This window comes from Mauremys reevesii, unplaced genomic scaffold (genome assembly GCF_016161935.1).
Source record: "Mauremys reevesii isolate NIE-2019 unplaced genomic scaffold, ASM1616193v1 Contig2, whole genome shotgun sequence".
Taxonomy (NCBI): domain Eukaryota; kingdom Metazoa; phylum Chordata; order Testudines; family Geoemydidae; genus Mauremys; species Mauremys reevesii.
Window position 1 is genome coordinate 2,377,106 of NW_024100826.1, and position 10,562 is coordinate 2,387,667.

Below are 10,562 nucleotides of genomic sequence, written 5' to 3' on the forward strand. Positions count from 1 at the left end.
AATACCAAAGTTAAACTGACCTAACTTCCAGTGTAGATGCGGCTAGCTTGACAGAATTCTTCCGTTGACCTTGCTATTGCCTCTCAGAGAAGTGGATTACATAGATTGGTGGAAAAACCTCTCCATCGATGTAGGAAGCATCTACACCATGAGGCTACAGTAGCATAGCTGCAGTGCTTCAGCTGTGCCTCTGTATCACCCATATTGTCAACATGCCCTGCGTGTATATTTCTCATTCAGGCTCATTGGGAACTCAATATCCCAGAGTGTGAGGCTGAAATCCAGTGCCCAGTATGCAAGAGTGACTGATTTGCCTCTGTCTCACCTGTACCAGCAGGTGTGTGCGTGTCAGAGAGAAAAACACTGACATCTGAAAGAGAGAGTTTCATTATGACCTAGCTGAGCCCAGTGTCCCTGCTTCCTACTGAGATAAGCCTGCATTGCTCAGGTGCGTTAAATGATTCCAGTGGCTGCAATGATACAGACAGCAGGGTTCCAAGAATCCTGTGCTTCATTTCTATTTTCATCTGCCTGTTCAGGCTGGTGGGGAACAGGATCATCCTCTGGTTCTTCGGCTTCTGCTTTAAGAGAAACCCCTTCACTAAGTGCACCCTCAGCCTGGCTGTCATTGACTCCACCTACCTCATTTCCTAGTCTGCCCATGACTTATTTGTTGTTATTTTCTCCTTTCCCCTAGATCAGTGGTTTTCAGCTTGTGGTCTGTGAATCCCTGGGGGTCCCCAGACTATGTCTAAGGGATCCATGAAAAGTTGTCATTACCATAGAACAGTGGTTTTCAACCTGTGTTCTGTGGACCCAGACTATGTCTAAGAATCTGCACTGACATTTGAAATTTTTTCAGAGTCCACAAATGAAAAAAAGGTTGAGAACCACTGTCCTGGACTTTCATGTCACATTCATTGCCGTGGTTGTTGTTGACATGTTTAATTTTTTGGGACTCTATATGTAAAGAAATTACAAAGGATGAATTACAAAGGTTGAATATAAACAAATAACACAAGTATGTAGGGACAAAACTAGAAAGGCCAAGGCACAAAAGGAGATCAAACTAGCTAGGGACATTAAAGGTAACAGGAAAACATTCTACAAATACATTAGAAACAAGAGGAAGACCAAGGACAGAGTAGGCCCGTAACTCAGTGGATGGGGGGGAAGACAATAACAGAAAATGTGGAAATGGCAGAGGTGCTTAATGACTTTTTTGTTTTGGTTTTCACCAAGAAGGTTGGTGGTGATTGGATGTCTAACATAGTGAATGCCAGTGAAAATGAGGTAGGATCAGAGTCTAAAATAGAGAAAGAACAGGTAAAAATTACTTAGACAAATTAGATGACTCCAAATCACCAGGGCCTGATGAAATGCATCCTAGAATACTCAGGGAGCTAACTGAGGAGATATCTGCGACGTTAACGATTATCTTTGAAAAGTCATGGAAGACAGGAGACTTTCCAGAAGACTGGAAAAGGGCAAATATAGTGCCCATCTATAAAAAGGGAAATAAGGACAACCCAGGGAATTACAGACCAGTCAGCTTAACTTCTGTACTCGGAAAGATAATTGAGCAAATAATTAAGAAATCAATTTGCAAACACCTAGAAGATAATGAGGTGATAAGTAACAGTCAGCATGGATTTGTCAAGAACAAATAGTGTCAAACCAACCTAATAGCTTTTTTTTGACAGCCTTGAGGATGGGGGGAAGGCTTTTGATACTGTCTTGCATGATCTTATCATAAACAAACTAGAGAAATACAACCTAGATGGAGCTATTATAAGGTGGGTGCATAACTGGTTGGAAAATCGTTCCCAGAGAGTAGTTATCAGTGGTTCACAGTCATGCTGGAAGGGCATAATGAGTGGGGTCCCACAGGGATCGGTTCTGGGTCCGGTTCTGTTCAATATCTTCTTCAATGATTTAGATAATAGCATAGAGAGTACACTTACAAAGTTTGTGGGAGGGGTTGCCAGTCCTTTGGAGGATAGGTTTAAAATTCAAAATGATCTGGACAAACTGGAGAAAAGGTCTGAAGTAAATAGGAAGAAATTCAGTAAGGACAAATGCAAAGTACTCCACTTAGGAAGAAACAATCAGTTGCACACATACAAAATGGGAAATGACTCCGTTGGAAGTACTGTGGAAAGGGATCTGGGGGTCATAGTGGATCACAACTAAATATGAGTCAACAGTGTAATGCTGTTGCAAAAAAAGCAAACAATTCTGGGATGTATTAGCAGGAGTATTGTAAGCAAGACACAAGAAGTAATTCTTCCTCTCTACTCCACACTGATTAGGCCTCAACTGGAGGATTGTGTCAGTTCTGGGTGCCATATTTCAGGAAAGATGTGGACAAATTGGAAAAAGTCCAGAGAAGAGCAACAAAAAATAATTAAAGGTTTAGAAAACATGATCTATGAGGGAAGATTGAAAAAATTGGGTTTGTTTAGTCTGGAAAAGAGAAAACTGAGAGGGTACATGATAACAGTTTTCAAGAATATAAAAGATTGTTACAAGGAGAAGGGAAAAAAATTGTTCTTCTTAACCTCTGAGGATAGGACAAAAATCAGTGGGCTTAAATTGAAGCAAGAGTGGTTTAGGCTGGACATTAGGAAAAGCTTCCTAACTGTCAGAGTGGTTAAGCACTAGAATAAATTGCCTAGGGAGGTTGTGAAATCTCCATCATTGGGGATTTTTAAGAGCAGGTTGGACAAACACCTGTCAAGGATGGTCTAGATAATACTTAGTCCCGCCTTGAGTGCAGGGGACTGGACTAAATGACCTCTCCAGGTCCCTTCCAGTTCTATGATTCTATTCTATGATTCTATGTAAAACACCAGCTGGTATCTCCTGATGTCCACCTGCACTGAGAGGTGTCTGTCTGTCCTCTGGTGCCAATGTCACCACCCAAAGCACCTGTCTGCCATTGTCTGTGCCCCGCTGTGGGTACTCTCCTGCTTCTCGGACTGGAGCTGTGCTGAAACAATGTGTCATCCAATGACAATGGTCAGCTGCGTCTTGAATCTCTGGGTTCACATCTCACTCATGTTTCTGTCTGGTCTGACCCTATTCACCAAGGTCTAGTGTAGCTCCCAATGACATCACCCTGCAAACCTTTCTCTAGTTATCCTGCTCATTGTCCTCTTCTTCCTCATCTTCTACCTTCCATGAGGATCACACCATTGCTCATGATGCCATGCCAAACAAATGGGTTCTGATTTTCATATGGCTAATTTGATGGTCTGTCTAAACATCAGCATCAACCCTGTCATCTACTTCCTAGTCAGCAGCCACAGGAGGTGGTGATGCAGGGAGTCCATCAAGGTTGTGCTCCAGAGCGTCTTTGTAGATGAGGTAGAGCCAACAGAGAAGGGGGATGCTGTGGACAAGGTTGTCTGAAACCCCCCGGTGCTCAGCCTAGGAAATGCACCCAGAGAAAGGGAGGGGAGGGTCTTTGCAGTCACTCATGCAGGAAATTTGCTCATTGAAAGCTACAGGAATTTAGCAGAAGATAAGCATGTTTTTCAGCTCAAACAGGTTTTCACTGTCTAGTATTGACTGGAGTGGGAATCAGGAGACTTCACTTCCAACCCTGGCTCTGCAACTTACCTACTCTGTGGCCCTGGACATGGCCCTGACCCTCTCTCTGCCTCTGTTTCCCCTCACACTCTTTTTCTATTTAGATTGTAGGCTCTTTGTGAAAGAGACTTTTTGTTCTTTGTTTGTACAGTACCTAGCACATTGGGATGCTGGTCCATGACTGAGGCTCCTATGTAAACTCTTTGGGGCAGAAGCCATCAGTTGCTACATGTTTGTACAGCACCTAGTACAGTGAAGACCTAATCTTGGCTGAGGCCTCTAGATGCTACTTGTATAACATTATGAAGCTTAATTTGTGATTGGGACTTGCAGCATGTCTCAGTGATCTCCAGGCACATGGTGGAGGATGTGATGGGTTGGATCACAGAAACCCCTTTGGGGCTGCCAACTGATGTGCCAAGACTACTTCTGCCCCTGCTTTCCTGCCCTGGCAGCTTAGGACTTCAGTGCCTTGCCTGGTTTGAGCCAGACCCACTAGCCTGCTGCACACCCAGACCCAGGGTCTGAACCACGTCCCCTAACAGCTGTAGGCTTGACTGAAAGCAGCTTACAGAAGTGTTCCTGCCTTTAACACTCAGACTTTAACACTTTAGTACATATTCTGGGTTAATCAATAAGTAAAAAGTGATTTTATTAAATACAGAAAGTAGGATTTAAGTGGTTCCAAATAGTAACAGACAGAACAAAGTGAATTACCAAGTAAAATAAAATAGAACACGCAAGTCTATGTCTAAGAAAACTGAATACAGATATAACCTCACCAGTTCCAATAAACTTCCTTTTACAGACTAGTCTTCTGCTAGTGTGGGTCCAGCACTCACTCACACTCCCTGTAGTTACTGTCCTTTGTTCCAGTTTCTTTCAGGTATCCTTTGAGGTGGAGAGACTATCTCTTTAGCCAGCTGAAGCAGGGCCTCCCAGAGCGGGGGGGCAAGTGGGGCAATTTGCCCCAGACCCTGCAGGGGCCCCCACAAGAATGGCTGAGGCTCACCCCCGCTATCCCCCCACATCCTGAACAGCGCTGCAGCCGCGTGGCTCTGGGGAACCTGAGCTCCGCCCCACTCAGAGCTGCGTGGTAAGGGGGAGTGGCTGCGAGCTCTGGGCCAAGCGGCTCCTCACCTTACCACGCGGCTCTGAGCGGGGAGGAGCTCAGGCTCCCCCGGAGCCACGCGGCTGCAGCGCTGTTAAGGGCCGCTTCTGGACGCATGTGCTGAGGCACTGGGAGGCAGGGGTAAGCGGCCGGGGTTGGGGGGGTTAGGTAAGGGGCAGTGAATCCCAGGGACAGTCAGGGGACAGGGAGGGGGGGTTGGATGGGGCAGAGGTTCGGGGGGGGGACGGACAGGGAAAGGGGGGTTGGATTGGGAGGGTCTCGGGGGGTTTGGTGGTCAGGGGACAAGGAGCAGGGATTCTAAAAAATTCTCATTTCATTTGAAATGTTTAGCAGGGTTTTTATCTGTTTGTTTGTTTTTGTTTTTCTGCTTCTTGGTGAAACAAGAACCAAAAAGCCTCCAGGGCTTTCAATTTGTTGTTACCCCTCTACCCTGCCTCCTTTTTCTCCCTCTTTACCTTTTTCTCTCCCCGCCCTGAGAGGGAAAAGGAGGCAAGGAGAAGGAAAGCCCAAGAGAGGAAAAGCTCAATGAAAACCATTTTAAAGACTTTAATTTAAGTGGAAAACAAAAGTTGAATGAAACAACATTTTTCTACACATTTTTTTTTAAATGTTGTTTTGATTGAACAAAAAAATCACCCAGCTTTAGTTGTAACCGCACAGGCTTCTATATGCTCCTTATGCCTCGCCTGAATGGCCCACTGGCCTGAGTTCAGTCTCATAGGGGGCACCTGCTAAATATAGCTTGCTTACCTTATCTCTCAGCTTCTCACCCAGCCTTTGTCCCAGTGCCTAGATATCTGGCTGAAACTGTTACTTTTGCTGGATGGCATCCGCACATTCCTCCTTCTGACCCATAACTGAGTCACTCCTTGGGCAAAGAAGAAAAATAGTGTATTTCTGCTCTTCAGATTAACCACAAGATATTTCTACATTATTTTAGCCAAGTATGTGCTAGGCCTGCCTTCTATGGCTCAGTCAAGTGCAGGTAGGTGAAATAGTGGGTGAAAAACTGGTTGAATGACAGTAATCAAGGAATGGTTATCAATGATACACTTTCAAACTGGGGAAATGTGTCCAGCAGGTCCCACAGGGGTCTAGTACTATTAAATATTTTCATAAATCAATCTGATAACGCAGTCAAAAGTTCACTTAAGCAATTTGCAGATGACACCAGGCTGGGAGGTGTTGAAAGCACTTTGGAGGACAGGATTAGAATTTGAAATGCCCTTGATAAATTGGGGGATTGGTCTGAAATCAGCAGATGAAATTCAATAAAAACAAGTGCAAAGTACTACACTTAGGAATGAAAAATCAAATGCATAACTACAAAATGGGGAATAACTAGCTAGGCAATAGTACTGCTGGAAAGGATCTAGGGATTATAGTGAATCACAAAGTGAATATGTCAACAATATGATGCAGCTACTAAAGAGACTAATATCATACTAGGTTGTTATGACATACGTTGCAACCTTGTGCAGTATCTCTGGGGATACATACTGTATTAAGCTTATGAATGGTTTATGTACCACTGTGGGCCAGGGACTGTATGCAACTTGGGGCAGTGGAGGAGAGTGAGGGGGAATGATACCACAGCTCCTCCAGGAACTAAAAGCAGTGGATGGTGATTTAAGGTGAATCACTCAGGTTGTAAAGACCTCCAGAGAGGTACCATGCCTGGGGACGCTTGCATAAACCGGTTCAAACTAGGTTTTCCAGAGACCAGCTGACTAAGAAAGGATGTTTGGCATAAAAAGTCTGCATTTAAACTGACTCAGGGCCTTCTTTTGATTCAGCAAGCAGACAAGTCCTTCTGACCAAAGAGGCAACCCTTCCAGAAGGGCTGGAAGGACTTTGGCTTACTGGGTCCCCCATCAGATTGAGCAGTGACATCTGATAAGCTTTTAGAGTGTGTCATAAACATACAGTTAAGGGTTAATTCCTCTTTTACCTGTAAAAGGTTAAGAAGATCACATAACCTAGCTGACATCTGACCAACAGGACCAATAAGGAGACAAGATACTTTCAAATCTGGGAGGGAGGAAAGTCTTTGTCTGTCTGTTGTTATGTGTGCTTTTGCCAGAGAAGATCAAGGAGGCAAGCCATCTAACTCCATTAAAATTCAAAGGTTTTGGATTTTTTTTTAAGCAGATTTTTTTTATTGTTTCTTTAAACAATCAAACACAGCAAGCAGCAAATATTTGGCTACACACTTCTGAAACCCCAAATCATGTTCAGGTTTTGGCAGACTTATTTCAGCTTTTCAATTAAAAAAAACACAACAAATTTTGAAGGAAAGCAGACATTGTCCGTGATTTTTTCTGCTTTTTAAAAACTCCTAGTTTTCAAACCAAAAGCAGTTTTGACAGAAAATATTTGTCCAATCTTTTTAATGAGCTGTAGTGCCTTTTAGCACTAGCTGATGCTGAGAACCAGTGATACCTTGTAAAGGTGACTTGAAAAGAAATTTTCTCAAAACTGGGTTTGTGCTGAGATGCGGAAGGTTTTTAAATGTTTATTTTTCCCAGGGGGCAAGTGCGGCAATTTTCCCTGGGCCCCACAGGGGCCCCCACAAGAATACAGTATTCTATAGTATTGCAACTTTTTTTTAGGGAAGGGGCCCCCAAAATTGCTTTGCCCCAGGCCTCTTGAATCCTCTGGGTGGCCCTGAGCTGAAGACAAAATGGAGGGGTCTCCGAGGGGTTTAAATAGACTTTCTCTTGTGGGTGGAGACCTCCTCCTCACTCCTATGCAAAGTCCAGCTCCAAGATGAGTTTTGGAATCACATGGGCAAGTCATATATCCATGCATGACTCAGTTTTTACCAGCCAAGCCACATTCCTGGGAAGGTCTAGATGTGGATTGTGGCATCTTCAAGTTCATTGTTGGCATAAGTGGTTTTTGATTGGGCACTTAATTTGCACTTTTCTCAAGGAGCTGAACAAATGTTCTACTAGACTAGTTAAAATCAAGGCAGTACACAGCCAATATTCATAACTTCAAATACAAAAATGATACATGCATACAAATAGGATGAATACATTCAGTAGATCATAACCTTTACAGAGATATGTTACATGGCATATGTAGCCTAAAACATATTCCAGTTATGTCATATATACAATCATAAGCATATTCCACAAAGCCTTATGGGGGGCACCATAACAGAGGCAGGGGCGGCTCTAGCAATTTCGCCAACCCAAGGACGGCAGCACGCCGCGGGGGGCGCTCTGGCGGTCGCCGGTCCTGCGGCTCCGGTGGACCTCCTGCAGACGTGCCTGCAGAGGGTCCGCTGGTCCCACGGCTCTGGTGGAGCATCCGCAGGCACGCCTGCGGGAGGTCCACCGGAGCTGCCTGCCGCCCTCCTGGCGACCGGCAGAGCGCCCCCTGTGGCATGCCACCCCAAGCACGCGCTTGGCGTGCTGGGGCCTGGAGCCAGCCCTGAACGGGGGACATACTGTATTACCATATGTGTGGGCATCCATCTTTTTAAGCATCTTCTTGTATAGCTCTTGTATTGGCTTGTATTGACTGTACTGTGAAATCTGAAGATAGAGGTGGGGGACAGGGAGAAGGCCCTGTACCTGCTAGGACTTTCCTTAGACATCTTCCATAAGAGCTAGATTGTGTCTTTAAGCCCAGCCTTTAGTGAGGATTTGCGTGTAAGCTACATCACCTCTGTAAGTTGTCCCAGGCAGTCATGTGCCTTAGAGATACCCCTGAGACACAATCCCACCCTTGCTTACCCTGTCATAAACAGTTAGTTAAGGATTAAGGTCTCTTTTACCTGTAAAGGGTTAACAAGCAGTACCTGAGGAACACCTGACCAGAGGACCAATCAGGGACAAGATAATTTCAAATCTCTGTGGAGGGAAGTTTTTTTTTCTGTGTTCTTTGTTTTGAGTTGAGTCTCTCTTGGGAGTTAAGGGAGTCCAGACATCTTAATCAAGTCCTCCCAGGTTTCTGCAGTACTTTTCATCTATTCAGTCTAGTGAGTATTAGAAAGGCGTACTAGTATTATACGTTTATTTCTACATTTGCAGTTGTGTGTTTTGCTGAAGGAATCTCTTTATTTCTATTGCTGTTACTTTGCTTTTACTGAGAAAGAAAGGGGGAGGGGGAATTCTCTCCAGGTTTATAGGTTAGACTCTGTGTATTGTTCCATCCTGGTATTACAGAGATAGTGTACTTTCTTTTTGTTCTTTTAATAAATTCTTTTCTTTTCTTTGGACTTGGTTAATTCCTTCTCTTGTGGAAATTCAGGGGAAGGGGAGAAGAGTGAGTTCCTCCTGGGTTTGATTCACGGAGTTGAATCGGTGTGTATCTCTCCAGAGTAGGCTAGGAGAGAGAGAGGGAGGGGGGAAGTGGGCTGCTTCCCTTTGTGTTGAGATTCAGGGAGATTGAATCTGTGTTCCCCAGGGAGAGTTTTGGGGGAACAGGCAGTGTGTTATCCACTTTAAACGTAACTGGTGGCAGCAGGACCAGATCTAGACTAGGATTAGTTTAGAGGAGCTCATGCAGGTCCCCATCTTGGAACCCAAAAGCTCCAAGTGGGGGAGAAAACCTATGACATACCCCTTCTTCTGTAAAGATAGCAATTCTGGCACACAGCCTGCCTCTCACATTGGCATAGCTGTCTCACCTCCTCCAGCAGACAGTAGTGGATGTACAACACCTACTCACTCCGGTGCGTCTGGAGTCAATGTCCAGTCTTCCCAGAAGGGGCATAAATTGGGGAGTCCTCATTTCCCTGCATGATATGTAGCCCATGTCACAATCTATCCCTAAATCAGCTGAAGAGGGAGTTTTGAGGATTGGGATAGGAAGGGAGTGATTTTCTTAGTATGGATGGGTCTTGCGAGTGAGGAACTATTTATAGTTTCCTGATATATTCTCATCTGCATATCTACAATCAATGGACACTTGAATGTGATGCCCAGTCTTGGACCCAGGAACAATCACTGACCTCCTTAAAGCCAATAGATTTGCAAAGCGCCTTCCCTCTTGCTCAATATAAGAAGCAATGAAGCCCCTTTATGTAATAAAGACAGTTAAGATTAGCTCCTGAGGCACTAGGCTGCATGGTAGGTCAGAGCCAAGTTGTGTGGACTGAGGGTTTTCCCTGTAGGCAAATGCAGGAGAGGAAGTCTTTTGTTGTCAACCTTATGAGATACACAGAAGAACTGTACTACTGCAGCCCAGAAGGGATGTGGGATGTGAGGCAAGTAATCCTGCAGAATATCTTCAACCTATCTGTCAGTATGCAGGTAAATTAGCTGTGTTCTACACATTGGGTAGGCATGTCTCCCTCTAGTGACAGGGCAACATAGAGGAAAGCAGCTTGCTACTTCCAGCTGCATGACTTATTCCTCTAACTCAAGTGCTTTTGCTGATGGTCCTGGGTTCTATCTCTGCAGATGTCTCTAAGTGGAATCATTACATGTATAGTTCTGAAACTTGTAAACAACATGATGTGTGATATTACATTGCATTTGACATTGAGAGCATTTCTACTTAGAAACGTGTGAATAATTCACTGGCAATTCCAAAAAATTGAGGAAAAAATAATGTAAAACTAAAAATAAATGTTTCTGAAATTTTGAATGAATCAAAAAGATGGTTGGAATGATTTGGTGAAACCAACACAAAATACTGAAAAGAAAAGTTTTGGCAGAAAAATTTTGCCCAGTTCTATTTCCACTATCCCTTCCAACATGGGAGATCAGTGTTCCATGATTGAAGATATAAAAAACTACTGATCCAGCAATGTGAGTATGGCTGAATGTCTCTTGTGCATGAGAAAAGGACATCTCTCATGACTGTGACCAATGCTGTA